Source organism: Gossypium hirsutum, chromosome A06, assembly GCF_007990345.1.
Source record: "Gossypium hirsutum isolate 1008001.06 chromosome A06, Gossypium_hirsutum_v2.1, whole genome shotgun sequence".
NCBI classification, from domain to species: Eukaryota; Viridiplantae; Streptophyta; class Magnoliopsida; order Malvales; family Malvaceae; genus Gossypium; species Gossypium hirsutum.
This window is the reverse complement of record NC_053429.1, coordinates 33348837-33356173: the sequence shown is the minus strand read 5'-3', so window position 1 is coordinate 33356173 and position 7337 is coordinate 33348837. Positions and strand designations below refer to the sequence as shown.

General features: G+C 32.0%; 1 non-coding gene across 1 annotated transcript; it reads left to right on the top strand.

Annotated features, from left to right (window-relative positions):
- Window positions 1-302: 302 nt before the first annotated feature.
- Window positions 303-409, top strand: LOC121231707 (small nucleolar RNA R71). The gene has a single exon (XR_005929762.1). It is a non-coding gene; the product is annotated as a small nucleolar RNA R71 (small nucleolar RNA).
- The last annotated feature ends 6928 nt before the right edge of the window (window positions 410-7337 follow it).

The following is a 7337-nucleotide window of genomic DNA, read 5'->3' as shown; positions in this document are numbered from 1 at the left end:
GTGAATGGGCTGCAAAATTGTTAGAACCATTAGAGGTAAATTGTTTCAACATTAAAGAAATAGAAGATACTTGGGATGAGAATGATGCAAGCCCGTCTACTTTATGCACTTCAGCTACTCGTCTTCTTGAAGTTGCTCAATTTGTTGGTCATTGATAGTTTTTGCTAACGATCCTCTCAATGATCTCATAAGCCTTATTATAAGATTTAGACAAAATCACATCATTCGTAGAAGTGTCTACCATCAATCTTCTATGCACGTTAAGATCGTTATAAAACGTCTCTAACTGGATGCAGTGTGGAATCCTATGATGAGGACACTTATAAAGTAATTCCTTGAATCTTTCCTACGCTTCGTACAATGATTTGTCATCCAATTGTGAAAAAGTGGTTATCTCATTTCGTAACTTAGCATTTTTGCTTGGTGGAAAATACTTAACCAAAAATCTTTCTGTTAATTCTTGCCATGTAGATATTGAACTTGGTTGCAACGAATTAAGCCATACTCATGCTCGATCTTGCAATGAGTATGGAAACAACTTCAACCTCAATGCATCTTCAGTCACACTGGCTTTCTTAAAAGAATCACTCACCTCCATGAACAATTGAAGGTGAAGGCCTAGATCTTTCGTGGGCATTCCACAAAACTGGCCCACCGTTTGGAGCATTTGAAACATCACTGGTTTCAATTCAAATTGGGGTGCCTTGATCTCTAGTCTTCTAATTCCCAGATTTAATTCATTAAAAAGGGGCACAGCGTATTGTCTTATGGCATGATCTCTGTCATCAACAATAAGGATTGGAGTGTGCACATGATTGGCTCCATTACATTGTCGGTCATTTTGATTTCCAAGGTCTATCTCAACTTCTCTTTGAGCTGATCGTTCACGTCTTCTCTGTCTAAACGTTTACTTGATTTCAGGGTCTACAGGTGATAAATTGATAATTCAATCTATGCTCATAAACACCTGAAAAATAAATCACAAAAAATAAAGAATAAATTATTAAGGTTAGAATTTAGATAAAAATGAAATAAAAACCAAATTGAAAAGAATAATTTCACAAAAATGATTAAGGCAATAGTCCTCAATAATGGCGCCAAAAACTTGTAATGCTTAGGTTCGTGCAAGTGTACACACTTGTTATCAAGTAGTAATCTCCATAGGGACTATGTATGTTAATCTATTAATTGTAGTAAGTAAATGAGTTATAGTCTCCACAGGGACTATGTATGTTAATCAATTAATTGTAAAATTAAAAGTTAACAAATTGGTGATAAAAACTCAATATTTTGAATGATGATGCTTAAGCTAAATTAAATTATCCAAATGTAGGATGATCCCTAATGCAATTTAATCTAAATACAAAGTATGAAATTAAATGTATGAGATGAGTTTAGCAGCAAAAACACAAAAATTCAACTCTCAATAACATGAATATGCTAGGATAATTACACTGTTCAACTTAGTTTATATTTCTCATGCTTTGCAATGTTCGAGAAACATTCCATGGCAACTCGATCTTTCATAAGTTTGTAAACCAAATTAAGTTCTTTCGGAATCTTTTACTTAGTGAAATATGCATTTACTGACCATATTAAACTAAGGGTTTCTTAATTCATGTGAAGTAATAGGGACGGATCAGGTTTGAAACAATTTAATCATGTAAATCTAAAAACTATGCTAGATAATACAACTCGTCAAAGTTATTATGAACCTTTAATTTAGTCGGATCAAGATCTAAGTTAAGCATGCACTTTTCAATTATTGTGTCCATTAGTCATTGTCTGGTTAGAAACGCTTAACTAATTCAAATGCATCCAATCATGTATGAATGCAATTGGAAACACAAAAATTTATATGCTTTTTCATACCCATTTTTACTTAAATTCGTGTAAATCCAATTAAATTATTGTCAAAAAATAATTAAATAGTATAAAATAATTAAATTATGTTAAAAATATGAACACAGTGAATTTTATTTAATTTTATATTTAGTTTTGATTAATTTTGACTATTTTCGGCAGATTCGCGCAAAGGGTGAAAATTGGCTCGGCTGACACTACTGAAAGCACAAAATCGAGAAGCAATTTGAAGTATCGAGGCACATTAATTTCCAGCCTAAGATGGTCCAAAAATGTGTATTAATATATAATTTAATTAATTTTAATTTATTCCCCATTTAATTTGGGTTAAATAAATTATTCTTAATTAATTATGGAGAAAGGGTCCAATTGAACCGCACTGGTCGAACCAAATTGAGTGAACCGAACCAGCCACTAATTGGGCAGCCCAAAACCGCCCATATGCTGACCCTAATCATAATTTTAGATGATTAAATATGCTTGCAAAAAGTCCCTTGAAAGACTTCCAAATTGCATTCAAACCCCACCTTTAATTGTGGCTTTGTAGATTTGCCCCAGGCTATTTTTAGCAAAGTTTAAGTCTCAACTTTTGCCAAGTAGATGGCCGGCCATAGGGGGCCTCTTTGGCTGCTGGAATTTTCTATTTTTAGCAGCCACAATCAGCTATAAAAGCCACCCCTTGCTGATCATTCAAACCATCCCTCAATCCCACAACATTCTCTCATTCTCTCTTCTCCTCTCTCACTTTTCTCTCCATATTTTTTCCATCCCATTTCCCTTTTTGTTCAAGTGCTGATTTCTTCTCTAGGGAAAGAGGCTCTCATCAGCCATTTTGGAGCAGCAATTAGGTGTTCATAAGCTACCTTGATAGTTGAGGGCAATGAAGGAAAAAGAACAGAGCAACTAGTCAAGCCACGGAGAAACACCAGATTTGCTTCTTGTTCCCTATCTCTTTAATTTTTGTTGTTGTTTTGACGAACATGTTTATGAATATTTATGCTATTGAAATGGTTATTTTAATCAATTTAGCTTAAATTAAGTTTGTGTTGGGTTGATTATATTCTACCTGCTTGAATTGTTAAACTGATGTTTATGCTATTATAGGCCTCAGTAAATTGCTTGGTTAAGTAAAATTATGCCTAAGTTATTTTTACAATATAATTGTTAAATAACTAATGAATTAATTATTAAGTAGTATTGAAATTATAATTGATAGACATAATGCTTAATCAGTGCATGTTTATTCTTCTAAGGTAGTTGAAGTTTAAATTAGCATTGTATTCGGCGATACATATGCCTTGCAAAACTTGCAAGATTTTTGTGATTAAACTGTTTCAAGGTAGAAATACCCTGTTACCTCTCTTAATCTTTTATATGCTTGTGAAGATTAATTAACCGCTCAGATTGACATTGAAAAATGTTCAAGAGATTGATTAATTTAATAAGTATGTATGAGCAGCAGTTAGCAAATCACCGAGTTGCCGTGAATTTATTCGTAGCAATATAAACATAAGTTTAATAATTCTAAGTTAAAGAAATGTAATTAATCCAACACAAGTATGTTATCTTGATTAAATCTTATTTGAAATTGTGCATTAGAACTCCTTTGTTTTATTTTAATTATTTACTTAGTTTTTAAATAGTTTTTAACCATCTTTTAAAACCAAATTATTTTTACCTCGCCAAAGTGCTTTACAATTAATTTCATAAATAATTCTTTTTATAGTCCCTGTTGGTACGATAACTCGACATTTACTTGTCACTTTATTACTTATTGCGATTGTGTACACTTGCACATTTTCTGTCGTTCCAGAAATACATTCTTGAGTTTAATTGAAAACATGATCGACTGAGGCACAAACACTATAAACATGATTTAAAAAACTTCATTGAATAAATGCAATCACCCTAGCTCAATATATTAAGCTACCATTTTTTATGACAAGATCATAAAACACATTGCAAACATATTTAGATCAAAATAACAAAGGAAGAATATACTTTGTTCAAATCGGTAGTCTCGCAAACTCCAAATAAAGATGTTTTCCTTTGATCCTCGTGTTTCTCCTTTGCTAATGGCTCCTTAAGGTGGGCGGCCAAGAGACAACCTTATCGCAATTTTGCTGGCTAAAATGCTAGGCATGGAAATAAGGAAGAAAATGAGAGAATGAAAAAATGAATGGATGAGTAATGAATGAAGGAATGATGGATTGTTTTTAGGGATTAAGGGATGAATGAAAAGGTGAGAGGAGTGTGGTATTTATACTTGAGGTTGGTGGTTGAATTTACTAAAAATGGAGTCAAATTAATGGCCGGCCATAGCAAGTGGAAATGAAAGTGAGCTGGTTGCTTAATTTAAGTATGGAATCATGCTAAATTTAGCCATGAAGTGGATGGTTTCTTGATCAATCTTCATGTGCTGATTTTTAATGATTTTCAAAGTGTACAGACCTCTAAATAATTGTCCCAAAGATGATTTTTGGGTAGCCAAAGGCTTGTACCAAATTTGGGCTTGACTCCCTCTTGTTGGATGATTTCATGACCTAATAAATAACTAAACATGTCCACCATGTATCATCACTTAAATTGAGTCTTCTTATGACCCAATTTTGCATGGTTTTGCCATTCATGTAGGGTGGATTTGTTCATGTCCATGCAAGAATTGTACTGAGCTCCATATTATATCACCTCATGGTTCCACTGCATTATTAAAACATAGCACATTAATAAATAACATGAAAATGATTTACTTTATGCACAAAATTCTCATATAATAAAGCACAAATTTGCATATTTCATAAATTCATGTCCATGACTGAGATTTACGCAACATTCACTAAATTCATTAACAAATGCTCGAGATTAGTGTTATTTTGTAGTAAAAAGGTGGTAAAAATGACTAGAAAAACTCTATACAATTTAGATTTTACACCCGTGTGATTTTTTTTAGTTTTCACATTTAAAAATATCAAATACTGACGAATAAAAAAAACCAAAACAAAACTCAAAAACAAATTACAGTCCCAAAAGTCCAAATAAATTGCTAATGTAAATCAAAATATTTAATTAGCTCAGAAAACAATCAAGCTCCCGCATGTCGTCTGGAACTAAATCTGAAGATCACCTAAAACGTATTAAACAAACGAGTGAGCTAGAAGCCCAGTATGTGACTCGGCTCATAAATAGAATTTTCTTATAACATACACAAATGTAAATACCCACATAAAATTCTACTTATAATGTACACATATACAAATATCATATCAGAATGTCACATTACCAAAAACATATATCAAATCAAAATGTCATATCAGATCAGAACAAATCCTACCCTATTCGCTACACACCAACTCCGTCCAATCAATCACACCAAATAGGGCTACAAGAGTCCTTCCATCCAATCACATCAGGTCGTGGTGGTATGCCACTAATAATGGTGCAACTAAGCTTGTAATAGCCCATTTTTCAGTGAAATCGAAACAGTGGTTTTAGGACCACGAATCCGAGCCTGAAAGAAAATTTATTTTCATATTTTTTTGTATGGATAGTATTTTGATAGGAATATCGTGTGAAAACTCTGATAAGAAAATTTTATCGATTAAGTGCTTAATTATGGAAAAGGACTAAATTGCATAAAATGCAAAAGTTGGATCCTAGTAGTTAGAAGGATGAAATAGCTATGGAATTTAAAACTTAAGGTCCTTATGTGGTAATTAGACCATTAAATAAAAGTTAGTAGATATTTTTGATGATTCATTCATGGAAAAATTAAAAAAGACTAAGGACTAAATTGGAAATGGAAATAATTAAAAGATGATAAATAATTAAAAAGAAATTATCATCTTAATTCATGTCATCTTCAACCCAAAAATACATGGAAACCCTAGGAGAGAGAGAGAAAAATTCTTGCCTTAATTGGGTAAGTTTTCTTGTCCCGTTTTTAGTAATTTTGATCTTTTTGAAATCGGGATAGCTTAATCTATCTATTTGGGGGGTCAATTTGAAAAGTTATTAAAGTATGAAAATTATGTTATGGATAAATATGCTGAAAATTTGAAATTTATGGTAGAAAATGAAAGGTTATTGATAGATAAACTACTTTTACAAAGTGATTTTTGATGAAAACATGATTTAGGGACTAAAATGTAAAGTTGTGAAAATTGAAAAAAAATTCTGAACTTTATAGAATACATGTGTTGTAAATTTTATATTGAAATTTTGGTTAGGCTTGGAATGGGGAGTAAATTGCATAAATTTCATTTTCAGAGCCTAGGGACAAAATTGGAAGTTATGGAATGGTTAGGGGCAAAATGGTAATTTTTCGTAGGATGTAAATTGAGTCCACTTGAATATGAAATGTGATTAAATTGATGAATAAATTCCTTTAAATAGATCCGGATAACACAAATTAGAAGCTAGATAGAGGAAAAGAGAAAGTTTCGGATTAGTATATTTATATACGCAAACAAGTGTCGAGGTAAGTTCGTGTAACTTCATTGAGCATGTAAATATGTTTAATTGAATGTTGTATTTGTATAGAATGTGATTTATATTTATGTGCATTATTTGGATGTTACAATACAAGAAATGAATACGTGCTTGAAACTATTGGAAAAAAAAAGGGGTTAAGTTCCATTTGAATATTGGAATTCGATGGATAAATGTGTTCCCTTATTGAATGAGGTCCTGCATTTGTTGCTGATGGGATTTAGCTCGGACAAGTAATCCTTTGACCTTATTTTTGAAAAGATTTAGCCCAGAAGGGTAATCCCTATATAATCCTTCTCGAGCATATGTTACAATTAGGATTTAGCATGATCTGGTAATCCTAATTGAGATCTTCTGAGCATATATTACAAAAAGGATTTAGCCTAGAATGGTAATCATGTTCTATATTATGTGGCTCAAGAGTGTGCTTTTTGATTAAGTGCCCTAATGGGTACTCCTGAATATGAATTGACGAGTTATTAAATTGTACACCTTGAGTGTACTGTTTGAATATCCATCAGAATTTCAATGATTCAACGGATAAGACACTTGACATGATATGAGAATTATGAGTGAAATGAATGATGCCTTGAAAGAATATAGTATGATGATTGAGTGTCTGTGTTTAGGTGAATTTTCCAAATTGATGAAAAAGCATGTTATTGAATACTTAATGTTAATAAATGTAATTTGGTAAATTTTAATTCCTATTATGCGAACTTACTAAGCATTTAATGCTTACTAGGTTTTATTTTCCCTGTTTTATAGTGCTCGGAAGCTTGCAAAGGTTGGGATTTGGTTGGAGCATCATCACATTATCCACTAGCTTATTTTGGGTATATATATATAGTAAAAAAATAATTCTGATAAAATGGCATGTATAAGTTAACTTGGCCATTACTGGCTTGAAAATGATGTTTGTAACCTAGCCATTGGAATGGCTAGTAATGGTTTATTTTGGTATTATAAAGTAGGTTATTATGATA